Source organism: Lycium barbarum, chromosome 9 (assembly GCF_019175385.1).
Source record: "Lycium barbarum isolate Lr01 chromosome 9, ASM1917538v2, whole genome shotgun sequence".
Classification (NCBI taxonomy): domain Eukaryota; kingdom Viridiplantae; phylum Streptophyta; class Magnoliopsida; order Solanales; family Solanaceae; genus Lycium; species Lycium barbarum.
This window is the reverse complement of record NC_083345.1, coordinates 89,589,665-89,611,061: the sequence shown is the minus strand read 5'-3', so window position 1 is coordinate 89,611,061 and position 21,397 is coordinate 89,589,665. Positions and strand designations below refer to the sequence as shown.

Here is a 21,397-nt window from a genome sequence, read left to right as displayed (position 1 = left end):
AGTTGGAATGGGAATTCTTAAATTGATTATCGATGTGACGTTGGATTGGGTTATTTTTTGAAATCTAGACTCCACAGATCATGGGTAACCTATTAGAGGGTTGAATTTTTTATTTTACCCTTCGGGGCTCGAAATCCCTTTTTGGGTAATATTTTTGGACTCAGATATATTTTATACCAATATGGGTATCATTGGGTTCGTATAAATTCATAGAGTAATAATTTGACCTTGTTGGACTCGATTTTCCTATGAAATTATGATTTTGACCTTTGGGTTTGGGAATGGGGTTTTGGGTTGACTTTATAAACTCAAGTCCTTTATATGGCCATGTGGATACCGATAGACTCGTATTCTTACATATGATCAGTATTTGAATAGATAGTGATCGTTTAGAGGCTCTACGAAAGGGCAAGGCTTTGCGATGATCATCGAAGTCATAGTCAAGCATGTTGAGACTTTTGACCTTAATTAGAGCGCCATGATTGGTCTAATTGGATTAACAAGAGGGCATAATGGGGTAACTAGGAAGGGTCCCGATACTTGTGAGGTGACGAGCACTTGTATCAGGTACTGATGCCATGATATGGGTTATTATGTATTTTCAATTATATAGTCCAGTATGAATGCCATGCTTTGGGCATTAGCTGATAGCATAGATTGATTGTGTCAGTGATTGGAATATCAGGTCCCTTATTTATTGCTTCTTTTCTTATTACCTGTGTCGTTTGTGATTGCATGTTCTCATCACTTCTAAAAATTACTTGTTTAAAAGTGGAAAAGAGCTAACGATTGAGTCTTTATTTCTTGACTTGATTTCTTATGATTTTACATGTCATATTCATGCTTTATTAAGTATTTCATGTGCATTTGAGGGTAAATGTGTAAGGTCCGAGGGGAAATGGTTTTGGATGGAGTGATGTTGATGATATGAGCTAGATTGTCTAAGTGACTCGTAATACGAGCCTATAGGCTGCGTTTGATGATTTGGAAGCCCTAAGAGGATAGGAACCCGAAGGGAAATGATATCGGGTTGGTTTATGGACATCACAAGTCCCCCATGGGTCACGATTCATAGTATTTGAACGTGTGTGTACAGGGTGTTGGAAAGAGTCCTTGAATTACAGTTACACCTCGTACTTTTGAACGTCAAGTTTGTCTTAAGCTAGACGACATAAGCTCGACGGGCAAGATTATCTTTGAAGTTATAAATGCTTATTCTATGTTTAACAAGTGATAAGTAAGTGTCGTGAAGGTTAGAGGTGATACGAATCGAAGAGTATAATTTCATCAATATAATACCCCGGTCTTTCGGGCTATGGTTTGAACCGCTCGACGTATGAAAGTAGACCTGAGCCCCGGAGAATTTTGGTCATCCTCAAGTATTCAAATAAAAAGCTCAGTATATAAAAGGATGAAGTCTAGAAATTATTTAAAATTTTAATGTGCGATGATGATAATTGAAAATTAATTATCCGAGAAAGTGAGTAAATGCTGAAATTTGTGTGAAATAAAGGATTAAATAATGAATAAAGGGATGTACTATGTGGATAGGGCTGATCCACGTGGGCCATTTTCAAAGAAACAAGTTTGATCCTTATCAATTACATGCAAGATTGGTGGCTTCTTATTAAGAAATTGCATTAATGGAAGTCTTAAAATGAGTGGGGGCCATGTTACATAGGCAATTCTTCAAGATATATATCCATCAACTTAAATAGATTTCTCTTTAAACAGATATATATATAATAACTTCTCTATATATTAGTTGAACTTCTTTTGAAGAAAGGGTACAACAAAGTCATTTCTTTTTGTAGTAGCAGCAACATTATATACATATATAGCCATATACAACAATCATTTTTCATAAGAATTAGAAGTAATAGAGCAGCAACGTTTCCATTTACGCGCGGACTGAAGGTTATTTCCTAGTGATTCTGTAGCCCCTCTCTTTTTCTTGTGGTTTATTTGAAAGTTGTTGCAAGTTGGAGCAAGCTGGGTTAAGTGTGATTCTAAGTTATTTGAGGTAATATTTATCTTCTCTTACATGTATTTGGGTATATTTAAGTCTCGGGTTAATTGTTAAAGTAAGAACTTATGAATTGGCGGTTGGAAGATAAATATGGATTGTTATAGTTTGATGGGTTGTTTTGAAGTAGCATGTATGATGATTAATAGCTGGGAATCGATGGTACGAGTATGGATATGTTGAGTATTTTGAGGGAAGTAGGAAGGTCACAAGGTGTAGGTTGATGTTATAAGCGAGCTTCTTGCTTGATGTTTTGTACATTATCTTTCCTTAGTTGTTGATAATTCTATTATCGAATTGGTAGGTCGAGGTGCATACGAGCTGAGTGCGCTGCGGCGTTGGATAAGTGGACCGAAGGTATGTTAAGGCATTCTTTCTCTTCCTTCTTTTGGCATGATCCCGACTAAACCGAAATATAAACGAACATCCTTCCAAAATGACTTTATTCATGTTAAGTTAGAAATGTTCATGTTCTTCCTTCATAGCTATATTCAATAAATTATGTCATGTCCCATTTTCCTTGTTCATAATGAAATCTTTGATAGATGAGTTAGCTACATAATGTTTTTCGGAGGCTTAGCGACCTTACATCCCTTCAAAAGGCTCAGAATGTAATTCTAATGTCTCTCATGCATATATATATATATATATATATATATAAAGTACACACCCTGAGCTATAATTGGGGGGTAGGGCACTAGTGTGCTCTATATATATGTATATGATATGACTTCACACCTCGAGCTATAATCAGCGGGTACTAGTATGCGCTATATATATATATGTATTGCTACCACTGATCAGTTGGGTATGTTATGATGATGATTTTAGCCCTATAGAGCGGCTGGACACGGTATGATATGACCCCACAGAGCGCCTGGATATATATATATACAAAAAAGTATATTAAGTATAAGCATAGATGTCATGCGCCCGCAGCGGCATTCTGAATTCAAGTTAATATTTCTTGTTTGTCTTTAGTTTGATGCCTTTATATATGTTCTTATCTGCCTTACGTACTCGGTACATTCATTCATACTGATGTCCCTTGTTGGGACGCTTTGTTTCATGCCTGCAGGTCTAAGTAGACGGACAGACTTTCCCGGTAGGCTGCCCCAGTTCAGCATTGATTGTCACACTCCATTCATATATATATATATATATATATATATATATATATATATATATATATATATATATATATATATATATATAAAATTTTGGTATGGCGGGGGCCCTATCCCAACCTTCTAACAGTCTTGTTGCTCCTAGAGGCTTGTTGACATATGTCCTGTGAATAATAGTGTTGTGTGTCCTTATCGGCCTATGTTTTGCTATACGGTGTTTGCCCTAGTGGCCTCGTCGCCCTTTATATATGTACAGATATATTGTCGCATATGTTTGAGCTGATGATGAATAAAGAGTCGTCCTTTTATTTATTTTATTGCAAGATGGCCTTGTCGGCATGTATGTCGTTCAGATTAATAGACAAGTAACGTATGTGGTGCTCGGTAAGTTAGTCTGGGGTGCCGGTCTCAGCCTCCAGTTTGGGGTGTGACAATTGCATATCCTTTATCTCATTGATTTCTTGTTCGTTTAACTTACTTGAACTGTTGTCTGGTTGATCTTAAATGCTTAATTGAATGCTTCAGAGACTTAAGGGTTTAGAAGTTTTTAAAAGCCCTAGTTTTCGATTAAGGATAGAAATCCCCAAAATGGGTTAAAGTTCTAAATTTTGTTATTGATAACCATTGTAGAACGATTGTTGAACTTGGAAGAATACGTGTGCTAGCTTTCAGCGGGAATTAAGCTATGTCTATTTTCGAAATCGTCTTTGAAGTACGTTTATGTTTTGAAATCCCCTTTTAAGCATGTCAGTGTTTCAACCACTCAGGTGGAGGTGCACTAACCCCTCTGGACGACACCCAAGTCTCATACCAATGAACGAAAACATCCCGTAATCTATAAGAAGCCAACTCCACTGACTCAGTGTCTGAAGCATGCATCACCCGCAATGTCCTCAACATCCCATCTATAAAGTTCTACGGGTCCTCATTTGTTTTCAACCCAAAGAATTCTGGAGGGTCTGAATTAATTAGATCTCCAACTCTGGCACTGACAACCCTATCACAATGACCCGTACCCTGTCGCTGGGCCTGAGCGGCACTAACTGGGTCAACAAATGAATAGCCTCTCTCATCTCCTAGCCTGAGGCATTCGGTGGAGGAACTGGGAATGCTGAGTCTGGAGCTGGGGCAGGGGCTTCTCTATGCTTCTCTGGAGCGGGCGGAGTATGAGAGGATCAAGACGGAACCTCATTCTGGGACTCTCCCTCCTCCATCCCCACTGGTGGCACCCATCTAATTCTCCTACCAACCACTGACTTGCCCTTCTGGGCTGCTAAAGCTTTCCTCTTCATAGGCGTTACTGAAATCAAAGAGCACAGTCAGGAAAAGGGAATCCTTATAACATAGCTCTATCGTACGATCTAATATGAGAAATAAAGGTCAATCTTCCGAAATGTCCTGCAGCATCCTGCTTATAAGCGTGGTGCACTGCACACTCATAAACAGGACTCTACTAGACACGGCTCATAGACAGCCCTAAGACGAATTTCTCTGATACCACTTTTGTCACGACCCAATCAGAGGGCCATGACGGATACCCTGTTACACCTCGAAAAATTTCATGTCGTTATGCGGTAAATAGACTAACACAGGGTAAGATGTATAGGATGTCCCTACAAGTAAGAAGGTGTACTTAACGATTCTAATTAAGATTCTGAAGACATTTGAGGCAAGAGAAGAAAGTTCATTGAGGAAGGCGAAGCATGAGTCGTGTTTTGGGAAGGCTTTGCAAGGTGCTGAGCTAGTATGAGTTAATAATGTCTTGAGGAAGAGCTATAATTCTCCCTAGATTGTTAATGAAGTGTTAAAAAAGTGTTAAGAAGGCTTCATAAGGATTGAAAGTCAAACGAAACATCAAGAAGAAGTTCGGAAAGGGTGAGCTATATGACCCATTACACGGTCTGTATAGTGGTCCGTATAATCGTCACAGTGAGGGGTGATCACTGGGAGTATTATACGATCACTTATACGGACCGTATAAGGTACCGTATAATGGTTACAGAAAGGATGGTTGTTGGTGCAATTTCACGGTCACTTATACGGACCGTATAACTTTGTACGGACCGTATAACTTTGTACGGACCGTATAAGTGTCGGTATAATCCATGACGGATCAGATTTTTCCCAATTATAAATATAAGACCCCAAGTTAATATTTTCATTCCTCATTTCCTCCACACTTCTTGAAACCTCTAGAAGAATCGACACACCTTATTAACAAATTCAAGAGAGATCAAAGATCAAACAGCAAAAACTAGTAGAATTAAGTGCAAGAATACTAATTAGGGTTGATGGAAGCTAGAAATTTCCTTGGAAATGAAGTTAGGGTTTTCTCCAAGTGAAGTATTTTCATCCAAGGCTCATTCCTACATAATAAAAGGTGAGTTTTGTATTCGTTTTATGCTAATAATAGTATTGAATGGTTGAATGACTTAGATTGGGGAAGGAAGTGGAATATGGAGTTCAAATGTGGAAATAATGGTATTCTTGAGTAGTAGTTTGACATGAATCATGATTCCCGATATGTTATGAGTGAAATCTTGTTGTAAATGATACAAATGATGTTAAAGAAGTATTATATGAGAACGAATACGGTGTTACGCCATAGTTATGGTCATGAATCATTTTGGTAAGGAATTGTGAGAATTGGATAATGTTGAATTTGAAGGAGTTATTGATTATGATATTATGAATGTTATTATTGATGTTTGGGAGTTATTATATTATAGGGAGGAAGTTGTAGAAACAAAGGAAGTGTTGTCCAATTTTCGTTAGCCCTTAGTTGTCTTAGCTAAGCTTCAAGTATGTTTCCGGTTATCTAATCTTAATACGAATTCTCTTGAATGTAGAATCGTGAACCTGGAAGGAAGCGTTTAGTTGACAAGGCTAGAGAGGCATAAAGGTATGTAAGGCTAGTCCCCTTCTTTCAAAGGCATGACTCTTATATTGTGGATTCTTTTCTATATTCCCATGATCTTCTTCCATCCTAAAAGATGAAAGTTAAAGGTTCTTAAGATCTCTTTACAAGATAGAGATGGGATATGTTTTATGATAATGATGAGATTGATGGTTCTAATTCCAAAGTTTCCAAAGTTTATGAATTGATGCTTTTATAAGGCTTATGATCTTATTCTATGTTTCCCATGATGATTTATCATTGTTGTTAGCCTCATCTCATGTTACTAGTTCTTTCAAGGTGGGACATGATGATCATGACTATTCCATAACATAATCGGAGGTTCCCAACCTTACGTTACTTCGATAGAGTTATAGCTTTTACTTGAGCTCCCATGCAGGCTTCATATTATGTATATGTATGATTACACCGCACCTATATGGCCGGGCAGTCACCACTACGAGAGGCGTAGTGGGCAGCTATGATGATGATTACACCATGTCTATATGGCATGGGCAGACACCACTAGTGGGCGGCTTGAGATGGTTACCACGGACGCGGGCTAATGATGATCACACCGTACTTATATGGTCGGGCAGATATATATATATATATATATATATATATATATCTATATATATATATATATATATATATATATGTATGTATGTATGTATATATGCATGATATGATGTTTTCTCTTGTTAGCATGCATGATTCCGCCTTATGAGGCAATCAGTTACAGGTTCCCTTTTCTACTTATGCTTTCTTATTTCTTGATTATGTCTTTGTACATGCCTTACATACTTAGTACATTGTTCATATTGACGTTCTTTTTCTTTTATGGATGTTGTGTTCATGCCCACAGGTAGACAGGGAGACGGTGCAGACGCTTAGGAGCTTTTTTAGCAGATTTGCAGGAGCACTCCACTACTCTGGAATCGCCATTTCTTGGTATATTCTTTTGTGTACATACTGGGGCATGGCGGGGTCCTGTCCCGTACTTATGATTTCAGTACTCTAGTTAGAGGCTCGTAGATACTTATATGTGGGTTGTAGATGCTATGGGACTTTTTCAGTGTATGTCTTGTACATTATTTTTGTAGCCTCATGGGCTTATGTATATATGCATGTTTTGGGGAGATATTTGGTGATTGTTTAATGATATGTCATGTGTTGAGAGTGATATGTCTCCAGGTTGAGTATGATAAATGGCATGATAAATGGTGCTCAGTAGTCAGCTCCGGGTACTCGTCATGGTCCACTAGTTGGGTCGTGACACACCCGAAGCTAACCTACCGAGCATCTCAAACATACATGCATCACATAATCATACCTAAGTGGTCCATAATGCTAACTATCAAATGTCAGAAACCGTCAGGGACACAAGCCCAAAAGATATATACATACATATATATGTCATCAAACTATGCCTATGTATACAAGCCGACAAGGCTGTCATCTAACTGAACGAATCTATCTACGACCCTCTACATAGAATGCATATATATCATAATAAGGAAAACACAGGACCCCGCCATGCCCATATATACTCAAAAGAATCATGCCAACTAGACTGCAGCTTCGGAACAAGTGGAGTGCTCCTGTACAGACGTTGAAAGCAGCCTAAGGATCTGATCTGTCTCCCTGTCTACCTACGGGCATGAACGCATCGTCCACAACAAAAAGGACATCAGTATGAATAATTAACTAAGTATGAATAATTAACCGAGTATGTAAGGCATGAGTAATAACATAATGAAAGTATGAAGACAACATAAGATAAAAGAGATCAATTTATACCTTTGAATACCCCTTGAGGCGGATGTCATGCATGCCTAGCTGTTAAAAAAAAACATTTTCATACATATATATAATATCGTACCCAGCCATGATAGGCTCGATGTCATCCATACCCGACCATAATAGGCTCGGTGATATCCATACCCAACTACAGTGGTGTGCACAATGGGTATCGTACTCGGCCAGTGCGGCTCGGTGTGAGAAAATAGCTACGCATATATATAAGCATGCATGAGAGCTCAAGAAATGTCATGACTCTATCAGAGTGATGTAAGGTCGGTAAACCTCCGATTACCATTATGGATCTATCATCAAGGACATATTTCACCTTGAAGGAACAATAACCATAAGATGATATCAACATCAATGAATAAGATCAATAACCATATGATAAAGATCAATAATCATGAGATAAATGTCAACAATATCATAAGAACCTCAAAAACCATAAGCTTCTAGTATTTCTAGGAATGGAGTCATTATGAAGGACAATTGTATAAGTTTGTATCATTATGATCAGGCCATAAGAAATAAAGGGATGTTACACCTCGAAAAATTTCATGTTGGTGCATAGTGAATAGACTAACGAAAGGCACGAGGTGTACGATGTTTCTATAGGTAAGGAGTAGTATTTAATGGTTCTAATTGAGATTTCAAGGACATTCGAGGTGAGAAAAGAACGTTCGTCAAGAAAGGCGAGGTATACGTTGTGCATCGGAAAGAATTTATGAGGTATCAAGTTAATGATGGCTTAATGATGTCTTCGAAAAAGAGTTATAACATCCCCTAGTTTGATAATGAAGTGTTAAACAAGTGTTAAGAAGGTTCCAGAAGGATTGGAGATCAAACGAGTCGACGGGAACAAGTTTCGGAAAACTGAGCATTGTACGGTCCACTATACGGACCGTACAAAAGATACTGGCCAAATATTAGGCCGTATAAACTGCCCAGAACTGGTGCCTTCACTGGACCAAAGATACGGTCCATATAAATTGTACGGACCGTATGTTTGTCCGTATAACCGAGTCGGGACATATTTTTAAGTTAATATAAGGGACCCCAACCTCAATTATTTCATTTCATTTTTCACTCCACACCTCAAGAATTCTATAGAACCCCTCCACTCTTCCCCTACAATAATTCAAGAGAAACTAATGATCAACTTCATCAAACCAAGAGAATCAAGTACAAGAAACTCACTAGGGTTCATCCAAGACAAGAAATCTCATTGGAAGTGGAACTAGGGTTTTTCTCAAGCGAAGTTTTTCCACCCAAAGCTCATTCCCACACTATCAAAGGTAAGTTTTATGATGATTTCATGTTATTTAGGGTATTGAGGGGTTGAAAGACTTAGATTAGGAAAGGAGGTAGAAGATGGGTCATGAATATGAGAGTAGTGGCATTTTTAAGTAGTAGCTTGAAATGAAATTATGAATGTTACTATTGATGTTTAGGAGTTGATATATGATATGGAGGAAGTTGTATAAACAAAAGAAATGCTGCCCAATTTTCTCTAGCTTTAGTCAAGTACGCTTAAGCTATCGATTATCTAATGTTAGTACAAACTCTGTTGAAGGTAGAAACGTGAGCATTGGGGGAGAACGATCAAGCGATAGAATAGCTAAATGAAAAGGTATGTAAGGCTAGTTCCTTCTTTCTAAGGCCTGACTCCTATGTCATGAATCCCCCTATCTTTCCATGACTTTCCTACACATCATAAATTGTGAGTATATGGTTATAAAGAGCTTCACATCAAATAAAGGAAAGAGATATGTTACGAGTATGATAGTAATAATGATGAGTTTAGTCTAAATATTCTAAAGTCTATGATATGATGTTTCTACAAAGCTAATGACCCTAAGTACGATCTCTTAATGTGGTTCATTGTATTACACTAACCTTATGATGCTAGTTCTTTCAAGGTGAGGTATGATGATCATGATTACTCCATAATGGAATCGGGGGTTCTCGACCTTACGTCACCCCGATATAGTTATAGGCTATCTTTGAATTCTAATGCATGTTTTATGATGAGTTTATGATAAACTTATGAAAAGGTCATGATAAGTTATGAGATGTATATGATGATACGATTCCACCGTGCCTAGATGGTCGGACATGTCACCGCGAAGGCGGGATGAATATGATTCCACCATGCCTAGACGGCCGGACATGTCACCGCAAAGGCGGGCTGCATATGATTACACCGTGCCTAGAGGGCTGGACATAACACCACTAGTGGGCAGCGTATGATTGGTACAAGGACGCGGTTAACGATGATGGTACATAAGATATGTTTATATATGTATGATGTGTAACACGTGGTTACCCTAAAAGGTCAAGGAGGTTATATCTTTATCTTATGTCTTATGATTACCTTATTATGTTCATTTTATTCATGCCTTACATACTCAGTACAATGTTCGTACTTGTCACGACCCAGCTAGGGGCCGCGACGGGTACCCGGAGCTAGCCACCGAGCACCGCTTGGTCTACTACTCATCTTACTCATTTACTGCCTTTTTATTAACTTTGTACACACATTGTAGAAAAATTATATTTTATATGAAAAGATAAATGCTTTTTATACACTTGTCTCTCGGCCATCAAAATAATATATACATATAACAACATCTTGTGAGACCATCTAACCCACACTGCGTATCTACGAGCCTCTACTGACAGACAAAATACACACAGACGGAACAAGACTCCGTCGTGCCCAAAATATGCATATATACCAAAAGAATGAGCATAAGCACCTCCGGACAATGGAGTGCTCTCAATCAGCTGACAGCTACTATGGATCTGGATCTAGCTCACCTCCCTGCCTACCTGTGGGCATGAACACAACGTCCAAAGAAAACAGATGTCAGTACGAATATTGTACTGAGTATGATAGGCATACACAATGAAGAAAGACAACAATAACATAATGAGAATATCAGTATAAAACATCTGGATCTTAATGACAATCATAAGAGAAGTGATGCATGCTGTCTTACTCATACTCATCACCATATCATATATGCATAATATGTAAGCTGCCCGTCCATATCAGAACAGTGTGATAATTAATAACATAGCCCGCGTCCAGGCCTCCCGCGTCCGGGGTACCATCTCATGCCGCCCACTAGTGGTGTCTGCCCATGCCAAAAGGTCATGGTGTATCCGTATAGCTGCCCGCCTTGGCGGTGACTGCCCGGTCAACTAGGCCCGGTGTGATGCAATCATGACATGCTTATCATAAAATACTTATAATAATATGCTTATCAAAATACACTTGTCATCATACATGCATAAAGACTCTAGCACGACTGCATTCTATCGAGGTGACGTAAGGTCGTGAACCCTCGATTCCATTATGAACATATATAAGCATTCTGCATCACCTTGAAGGAAATGATACATAAGGTGAGTGTGAGCAATAAGTAACATCATTAACAACATGGCATCATCATAACATATCTCTTTATCTTATATGGGCACTTATGGATATAAGCTTTTAGCTTTCCGGAATATAGGAATTCATGAAGAGGAAAGGAATTCATGCTATAGGATTCATGCCATTAGGAAGAAATGACTAGCCTCATATACCTTGTCGCTTAGCTACACTATCGATCACTCGTCTTCCTTCGAGGTCACGTCGTTACCTTCACGAGAGAATCGTATTAACATTAGTTAATCAACTTTAAAAACGTGTCGTTATCTATAGAGAAAATTAGGCAGCATTTCCTTTGTTTCTACTACTTTTCCCCCGTCTTATTTCAACTCCAAAACATTTACAACAACACTCATAATATTGCAAGCAACAAACGTCATTTATATGCCTTAAGCAAAATCCACCATTTATCTCCAATTTCCTTCTCAATTATGGTTATAGCTCGTTATCCCATTTCCTTGTATATAATACTTATTTCATGACCTAAACATCATTTACAACGTATTCATAATCATAGCATATCAACTTTCATGATTCCATTCAACCATCTTCCAATTGTGACACTATTCACTCATTCAAGACCCATTTTCTATGTTCTTCTATGTTTCAAGCGTCTCAGCTTCCCAATACTTTAAACAACATGGAATGGTCATGAAACATACCTTGGTTGATGGTGGAACAAGCCTTGAGTTGAGTTTCTACCTTAACACCAAAACCCTATCTCCTCTCCTTTGGTATTTCTTGAAGGAGACAACTTCTACTTGAGTTTCATAAGCTTTGCTTCCTTGATTTGGTGTTGATGATCATTGATTTCCTTGATTCTCTTGAATTCCCATGGATGAAGTGTTTGGAGAGTTCTAGAGACTTCTTGAGTGGTATAGATGAGAAAATGAAATAATATGAGCTTATGGTCCCTTTTTAACAACTCAAAATCTGATTTTTAATGAACAGTCGCCGGGGTGAATAGTGGTCGTAAACCACACTTTACGGGCCGTATACCAGTTTACGGACCATATAGTGTGGTCGTGTTTAAGCATATCAAAACAGAAAGGTTGGCTGAGGATCATGGTAGTTTACGATCGAGGTTTACGGTCCGTAAACCAGTTTACGGGCCGTATACCAAGTCGTATTTAACCATTTTAACATTGGACAGAAAGTTGAAATTTTTGAAAGGCTGGAGGACGATGGCAGTATACGGTCCGTAAATCACTTTACGGGCCGTATTCTGCTTTACGACCACTGGCTGAATTGAAATTCTACAACTTTCTAAATTCCAAAAATTCATAATTAGTCATTCCCTACTTAGTAAAACATCGCACACTCATACCCTTCATTGGTCTATTTATTGTAGGCTCACGGAAAATTTTCGAGGTGTAACATTCTTCCCCCCTTTGGAACATTCGTCCTCGAATGTTAAACACTCGGGATTCTACAAAAATTTCGCCAGAGTTTCCTTTGTAATTTGGCATTACCAACCTGCCACAATTACCCATAATATCATCGCTTCACAGGACTGCATCACAATATTAATATATTTGTGGCCACGCACGACCAAAAGAGTAAAGCAAAGCATACATACCTTATATCGTTGACATCTCAGCTTGGACCTCCTCTGGGGGCTGGAATAAATGTGGATATTTGGCTTTCATATCCTCCTCCGCTTCCCAAGTCATTTCTTCCCTGTTGTTGTTTCGCCATAGAACTTTGACTGATGCTACCTCTTTATTCCGAAGTCTTCGCACCTGCCTATCTAGAATAGCAATAGGCACTTCTTCGTATGTTAGCTTCTCTGTCACTTGCACATCCCCTATCGGGGCAATCTTTGTGGGATCTCTGATACACTTACGGAGCATCGAAACATGGAACACTCGATGGACTGATTCAAGCTCCGAAGGCAAATTCAGTTCATAAGCTACCTGACCCACCTTACTAATGATTTCATAGGGTCCGATGTATCTAGGGCTTAACTTCCCTTTCTTGCCAAATCTCATCACTCCTTTCATCGGTGATACCTTCAGAAACACCCAATCGCCAACTTGAAATTCAAAGTCTCGTCGGCGATCGTCTGCATAAGACTTTTGGCGGCTTTGGGCCGTTAACAATCGATCTCGGATCACCTTAAATTTTTGTACTGCTTGTTGAATCAATTCGTGGCCTATCAATTGTGCTTCTCCTGTTTCAAACCATCCAATTGGAGATCTACACTTCCTTCCATATAAAGCTTCATATGGAGCCATTTGAATACTGGAATGGTAGCTATTGTTGTAAGCAAATTCAATAAGGGGCAAATGCTCATCCCAACTACCACTAAAATCCAGCACACATGCTCGTAGCATATCTTCCAGGGTCTGAATAGTGCGCTCAGCTTGTCCATCAGTCTGTGGATGGAATGCCGTGCTAAGTTTCACTTGAGTGCCTAAACCTTCCTGAAAGGACTTCCAGAACTTAGCTGTGAATTGTGCTCCTCTATAAGTAAAAATAGACAATGGAATACCATGAAGTCGCACAATTTCCTTGAGATATAACCTCGCATAATCTTCGGCTGAGTAGGTAGTCCTAACTGGGAGAAAATGGGCTGCTTTTGTCAATCTGTCCACGATTACCCATATAGAATCATACTTCCCTCGTGAATGGGGTAATCCCACAATAAAATCCATATTAATGATTTCCTATTTCCACGTAGGAATTTCCATTGCTTGCAATAAGCCTCCTGGCTTTTGATGTTCGGCCTTTACTTGTTGGCAATTCGGACACTGTGCTGCAAATTCTGCTATGTCTTTCTTCATGCCATCCCACCAATATAACAATTTGAGATCATGATACATCTTGGTTGCACCTGGATGAATAGAATACCGGGAATAATGGGCTTCCTCTTATATTCGATGGCGCAATTCCGCCACATCCGGCACACATAATCTGCTTCGGTACCTAAGAACCCCATCCATAGAAACTTCAAATGAAGACTTCTTTTTTTCATGAGACGTGTCTCTGTAATGACGCAATTGAGGGTCTTCATATTGCCGTTCTTTCACTTCTGCGTTCAGAGATGAAACTGTGGGATCATTAATGTAAATCCCTACATCACCCGAATCCATTACACGTACTCCAAGATTAGCTAGTTGGTGGAGCTCACGAGCCATCTCTTTCTTTTCTGGGGAGACTTCACATAAACTACCCATTGATCGGCGGCTAAGCGCGTCGGCTACTACATTTGCCTTTCCGGGGTGGTATAAAATATTCGCATCATAATCTTTTAACAATTCTAACCACTGCCTTTGCCGCAGGTTTAACTCCACCTGCTTGAAAATATATTGAAGACTTTTGTGATCTGTATAGATATCAACGTGCACCCCATACAAATAATGTCTCCATACCTTCAACGCATGAATAACCGCGGCCAATTCGAGATCATGAGTTGGATAATTCTGTTCATGTTTCCGCAACTGTCTCGAAGCATATGCAATAACTTTCCCATGTTGCATCAATACGCATCCTAACCCGACACCGGAAGCGTCACAATATGCCACATAGCCATCTGGCCCTTCTGGAAGTGTTAACACTTGAGCTGAAGTCAATCTGTCTTTCAACTCTTGGAAACTACGCTCATAAGCATCGTTCCACTGAAATTTCGCCGACTTCTGGGTTAGCTTCATTAATGGAGCAGAAATAGACGAGAAGCCCTCTACAAATCTTCTATAATATCCCGCCAACCCCAGGAAACTACGAACTTCCATAGGCGTTGTAGGCCTTGGCCAAGTCTTCACAGCTTCTATTTTCTGAGTGTCGACTCGGATGCCATCATCTAAAATAACATGACCTAGAAATGCCACAGAATTTAGCCAGAACTCGCACTTTGAAAATTTGGCATAAAATTCCCGCGCTCGAAGAACGCCAAGAACAATTCTTAAATGATCTGCATGTTCTGATTCTGTGCGAGAATACACCAAAATATCATCAATAAACGCTATCACGAAGAGATCCAAAAATGGCCTGAATACATTATTCATTAAATTCATGAACACCACCGGAGCATTAGTAAACCCAAACGACATCACTCGAAATTCGTAGTGGCCATATCTCGTTCTGAAGGCTGTGTTGGGAATATCTCCTTCTCTAATTCTCACTTGATGATAACCAGATCTCAAATCTATCTTGGAGAACCACTTAGCGCCCTGTAATTGATCAAACAAATTGTCAATTCTGGGGAGGGGATACTTGTTCTTTATTGTTACCTTGTTCAGCTGTCTGTAATCGATGCACATCCGTAGAGATCCGTCCTTCTTTCTTACGAAAAAGATCGGTGCTCCCCACGGCGATGAACTGGGCCTTATAAATCCCCTTTCAAGTAAGTCCTTCAACTGTGCCTTCAGCTCTTTCAATTCTGCTGAAGCCATTCGATAAGGAGGAATAGAAATAGGCTCAGTGTCAGGTAACACATCAATAGAAAGTCAATTTCTCTTTCCGGAGAAAGACCTGGAAGTTCGTCTGGAAATACATCTGGGAATTCATTCACTACCGGAATAGACTGGAAAGTTGGCACCCTTGCTTCTGTGTCATGAACCCGAACTAGATGATAAATATAACCTTTAGCTATCAGTTTTCTCGCCTTAAGGTAGGAAATAAACCTACCCTTTGGAGACGCCGTATTACCCTTCCATTCAAGCACGGGCTCTCCCGGAAATTGAAATCGAACCATCTTCGTCCGGCAATCAACATTGGCATAGCACGAGGCAAACCAATCCATCCCCATGATTACATCAAAATCTATCATTTCCAGTTCAATCAAATTAGCTTTTGTCTGACGATCACATATAATAAATACACAATTCTTACATACTTGTCTTGCTATTAGGGGATCACCAACCGGAGTAAATACCTCGAAAGGTCTAATTGTCTCGGGTCTCACCCCAATACAATCAACAACATACAGAGTAATATATGAGAAAGTAGAACCCGGATCGATCAGAGCATATACATCACGGGAGAATATAGTCAATGTACCTGTAACCACATATGGGGAAGACTCAAGATCCTGTCGCCCAGCTAAAGCATATACGCGGGGCTGAACAACACCTGAAGTAGATGCTCCCCCTCTACCTCTGCCTCTACCTGCTGTAGTCTGAGAAGTCTGTGCTGTCGGGCGTACTGAGGAAGAACCCGTTACTGAACCTGTGGGCTGAGTCCCAACTCTACCTCTCGCCGAAGGACAATCTCTCATCATATGGCTAACTTGCCCATAGGCATAACACGCATCCGAGCCCTGACGGCACTGCCCGGAATGTAGTCTACCACACTGGCTGCACCGCGGTACTGGGGGTCCCCTCTGACTAAAATCCCCTCTGGATTGAAAATCCGAGGCCCTCGAACCCTGGCCCTGTCCTGACTGAAAAGAACGATCAAACCTCCTGTCCGAGAATCTGGGAGGCGCACTGGTCCCTGACTGACCTGAGTGCCTAGAATGCATCTGTCTCGGTCCCCCTCTATATTCACTGCTGGCTCCCATAGATCTAGCCCTCTTACCTTGTCTTCGATCATTATCACGATCACTTCTTTGCGGCTGTTGTCGTTCCTCAAGATTCTGAGCATGGGCCTGTATTCGGGAAATGTCCATCCCATCTTGCAGAGAGGCCGTCAAGCAATATCTAAATAAGTGTGGCCCCAAACCACTCACGAATCTATGGACCCGGTCTCCCATATCGGCTACCATAGTTGGAGCATATCTAGCTAAAGAATTGAACTTCATACTATACTATCGGGCACTCATGCTTCCTTGCTTTAGATTCAAGAACCTGTCCGCTCTAGCTCGGCGGACCTCGGGTGGAAAATAATGGCGAATAAAGGCATCCACAAATTCTTGCCACACCGGAGGGGGCACATTCTCTCATCTTGATGCCATCCAATTATTGTACCATAATACCGCCACATCGTGGAGTCTATAAGAAGCCAACTCCACGGATTCGGTCTCAGAGGCATGAATAATCTTTAAGGTCCTCAACATTTCATCAATAAAGTTTTGCGGATCTTCATCCGGCTTTGACCCAAAGAATTCCGGAGGATTTAAGGTCAGGAAATCACGGGCTCTCATACTAGCTGAACGATCACTCGGGTCCGCATTCTGTCGTTGTGCCTGGGCGGCAACCAATTATGTCAATAAGTGTATGGCCTCGGTCACTTGCTGACCTGAAGCACCGGGTGGAGGGATCGGAGCTGAGGCTCCTCCTTGCTCTTCTACATTGGGCGGGGCCTCATTTTGTAATTCACCCTCTCCTACATTCATCGGAAGCTCTCGTTCTGCTCACCTTTTTGTCGTAGCTTTGCCCTTCTGGGCGGCTGTAGCTTTTCCCTTTGGCGGTATTCTGAAAGCACAACACACTTTTAGGAAAAATGAAATCTTATGTATGGCTCTATCGCACGATCTAATAAAAAGAAAGATGGTCATTTTCCTAAATGCCTTGTAGCCTCTTGTTTATTAGCGTGGCGCAACACATCATAAACAAGACTCTACTAGACACGGCTCGTAGACACTTCCTAAGACGAACTGCTCTGACACCACTTTTGTCACGACCCAGTTAGGGGCCGCGACGGGTACCCGGAGCTAGCCACCGAGCAGCGCTTGGTCTACTACTCATCTTACTCATTCACTGCCTTTTTATTAACTTTGTACACACAATGCTTTTTATGCACTTGCCTCTCGGCCATCAAAATAATATATACATATAACAACATCTTGTGAGACCATCTAACCCACACTGCGTATCTAAGAGCCTCTACTGACAGACTGAATACACATAGACGGAACAAGACTCCGTCGTGCCCAAAATATGCATATATACTAAAAGAATGAGCATAAGCACCTCCGGACAATGGAGTGCTCTCAATCAGCTGACAGCTACTATGGATCTGGATCTAGCTCACCTCCCTGCCTACCTGTGGGTATGAACACAGCATCCAAATAAAACGGACGTCAGTACGAATATTGTACTGAGTATGAGAGGCATACACAATGAAGAAAGACAACAATAACATAATGAGAGTATCAGTACGAAACATCTGGATCTTAATGACAATCATAAGAGAAGTGATGCATGCTGTCTTACTCATACTCATCACCATATCATATATGCATAATATGTAAGCTGCTCGTCCATATTGGAACGGTGTGATAATCAATAACCTAGCCCGCGTCCAGGCCTCCCGCGTCCGGGGTACCATCTCATGCCGCCCACTAGTGGTGTCTGCCCATGCCAAAAGGTCATGGTGTATCCGTATAGCTGCCCGCCTTGGCGGTGACTGCCTGGCCAACTAGGCCCGGTGTGATGCAATCATGACATGCTTATCATAAAATACTTATAATAATATGCTTATCAAAATACACTTGTCATCATACATGCATAAAGACTCTAGCACGACTGCATTCTATCGAGGTGACGTAAGGTCGTGAACCCTCGATTCCATTATGAACATATATAAGCATTCTGCCTCACCTTGAAGGAAATGATACATGAGGTGAGTGTGAGCAATAAGTAACATCATTAACAACATGGCATCATCATAACATATCTTTTTATCTTATATGGGCACTTATGGATATAGGCTTTTAGCTTTCCGGAATATAGGAATTCATGAAGAGGAAAGGAATTCATGCTATAGGATTCATGCCATTAGGAAGAAAGTACTAGCCTCATATACCTTGTCGCTTAGCTACACTATCGATCACTCGTCTTCCTTCGAGGTCACGTCATTACCTTCACGAGAGAATCGTATTAACATTAGTTAATCAACTTTAAAAACGCGTCGTTATCTATAGAGAAAATTAGGCGGCATTTCCTTTGTTTCTACTACTTTTCCCCCATTTTATTTCAACTCCCAAACATTTACAACAACACTCATAATATTGCAAGCAACAATCGTCATTTATATACCATAAGCAAAATCCACCATTTCTCTCCTATTTCCTTCTCATTTATGGTTATAGCTCGTTATCCCATTTCCTTGTATATAATACTTATTTCATGACCTAAACATCATTTACAATGTATTCATAATCATAGCATATCAACCTTTATGATTCCATTCATCCATCTTCCAATTGTGACACTATTCACTCATTCAAGATCCAACTTCTATGTTCTTCTATGTTTCAAGTGTCTCAGCTTCCCAATACTTTAAACAACATGGAATGGTCATGAAAATTACCTTGGTTGATGGTGGAACAAGCCTTGAGTTGAGTTTCTACCTTAGCACCAAAACCCTATATCCTCTCCTTTGGTATTTCTTGAAGGAGACAACTTCTACTTGAGTTTCATAAGCTTTGCTTCCTTGATTTGGTGTTGATGATCATTGATTTCCTTGATTCTCTTGAATTCCCATGGATGAAGTGTTTGGAGAGTTTTAGAGACTTCTTGAGTGGTATAGATGAGAAAATGAAATAATATGAGCTTATGGTCCCTTTTTAACAACTCAAAATCTGATTTTTAATGAACAGTCGTCGGGGTGAATAGTGGTCGTAAACCACACTTTACGGGTCGTATACCAGTTTACGGACCATATAGTGTGGTCGTGTTTAAGCATATCAAAATAGAAAGGTTTGCTGAGGATCATGGCAGTTTACGATCGAGGTTTACGGTCCGTAAACCAGTTTACGGGCCGTATACCAAGTCGTATTTAACCATTTTAACATTGGACAGAAATTTGAAATTTTTGAAAGGCTGGAGGACGATGGGAGTATACGGTCCGTAAATCACTTTACGGGTCGTATTCTGCTTTACGACCACTGGTTGAATTGAAATTCTACAACTTTCTAAATTCCAAAAATTCATAATTAGTCATTCCCTACTTAGTAAAACATCGCACACTTATACCCTTCATTGGTCTATTCATTGTAGACTCACGGAAAATTTTTGAGGTGTAACAGTACTGACGCCCTTTTCTTTGGACGTTGTGTTCATGCCCACAGGTAGACAGGGAGGCGACCCAAATTCATAAGAGCTGATCAGCTGAGTCACGAGAGCACTCCATTATTTCAGAGGTGCTATTTGATTTATTATTTTGTGTACATACTTGGGCATGACGGGGTCTTGTCCCGTCCTTATGTCTAGTACCCTAGTAGAGGCTCGTAGATACGTATATGTGGGTAGTATGGTCTTATGATATACTAATAATTGGGTATCTTCCAGAAAAGAAAATGCACCTCCTTCAGTTTGGCAAGAATTTGTAGATGGCTTCATTGGTGATCCCGTGACAGCTAGACAAGTATACAAGAATTGTGTAATTGTGATACGTGACCGCCAAACTAAAGTTGATTTAGTTGAGCTGGAAATGTTAGAATTTGACGTGTTTATGGGTATGGATTGGTTGGCCTCATGTTATGCCAATGTCGATTGCCGAATGAAGGTAGTTCGATTTCAATTTCCAGGAGAACCCGTGCTTGAATGGAAAGGTAATACAGCATCTCCAAGGGGTAGGTTTATTTCCTATCTTAAGGAAAGAAAGATGATAGCTAAAGGCTATATTTATCACTAAGTTCGAGTTCATGACACCGAGGCCAAGTCACCAACTTTCCAATCCGTTTCGGTAGTGAATGAATTTCCGGATGTATTTCCAGATGAACTCCCAAGTCTTCCTCCGGAAAGAGAGATTGATTTTGCTATTGATGTGTTGCCGGACACCAAGCCTATTTCTATTCCTCCTTACCAAATGGCTCCTGCAGAATTGAAAGAGCTAAAGGCATAATTGAAGGATTTACTTGAGAAGGGATTTATTAGGCCCAGTTCGTCACCATGGGGAGCACCAGTCCTATTTGTGCGAAAGAAAGATGGTTCTTTACAAATGTGTATTGATTAGGAAGTTGAATAAGGTGACGATAAAGAACAAATATCCGCTACCAAGAATTGATGATCTGTTTGACCAATTATAGGGTGCCAAGTGGTTTTCAAAAATAGATTTGAGGTCAGGTTATCATCAAGTGAGAGTTAGAGAGGAAGACATTCCTAAAACAGCTTTTCGAACGAGATATGACAATTATGAATTTCGGATAATGTCATTTGGGTTGACTAATGCTCCAGTGGTGTTTATGAATTTGATGAATAATGTATTCAGGCCCC

General features: G+C 40.1%; 1 long non-coding RNA gene across 1 annotated transcript; it reads left to right on the top strand.

The window, feature by feature from the left end:
* Positions 1 to 1,776: 1,776 nt before the first annotated feature.
* On the top strand, positions 1,777 to 3,209 carry LOC132608827 (uncharacterized). Its single transcript, XR_009570535.1, has 3 exons — positions 1,777 to 2,023; positions 2,331 to 2,383; positions 3,105 to 3,209. It is a non-coding gene; the product is annotated as an uncharacterized LOC132608827 (long non-coding RNA).
* Positions 3,210 to 21,397: the final 18,188 nt, after the last annotated feature.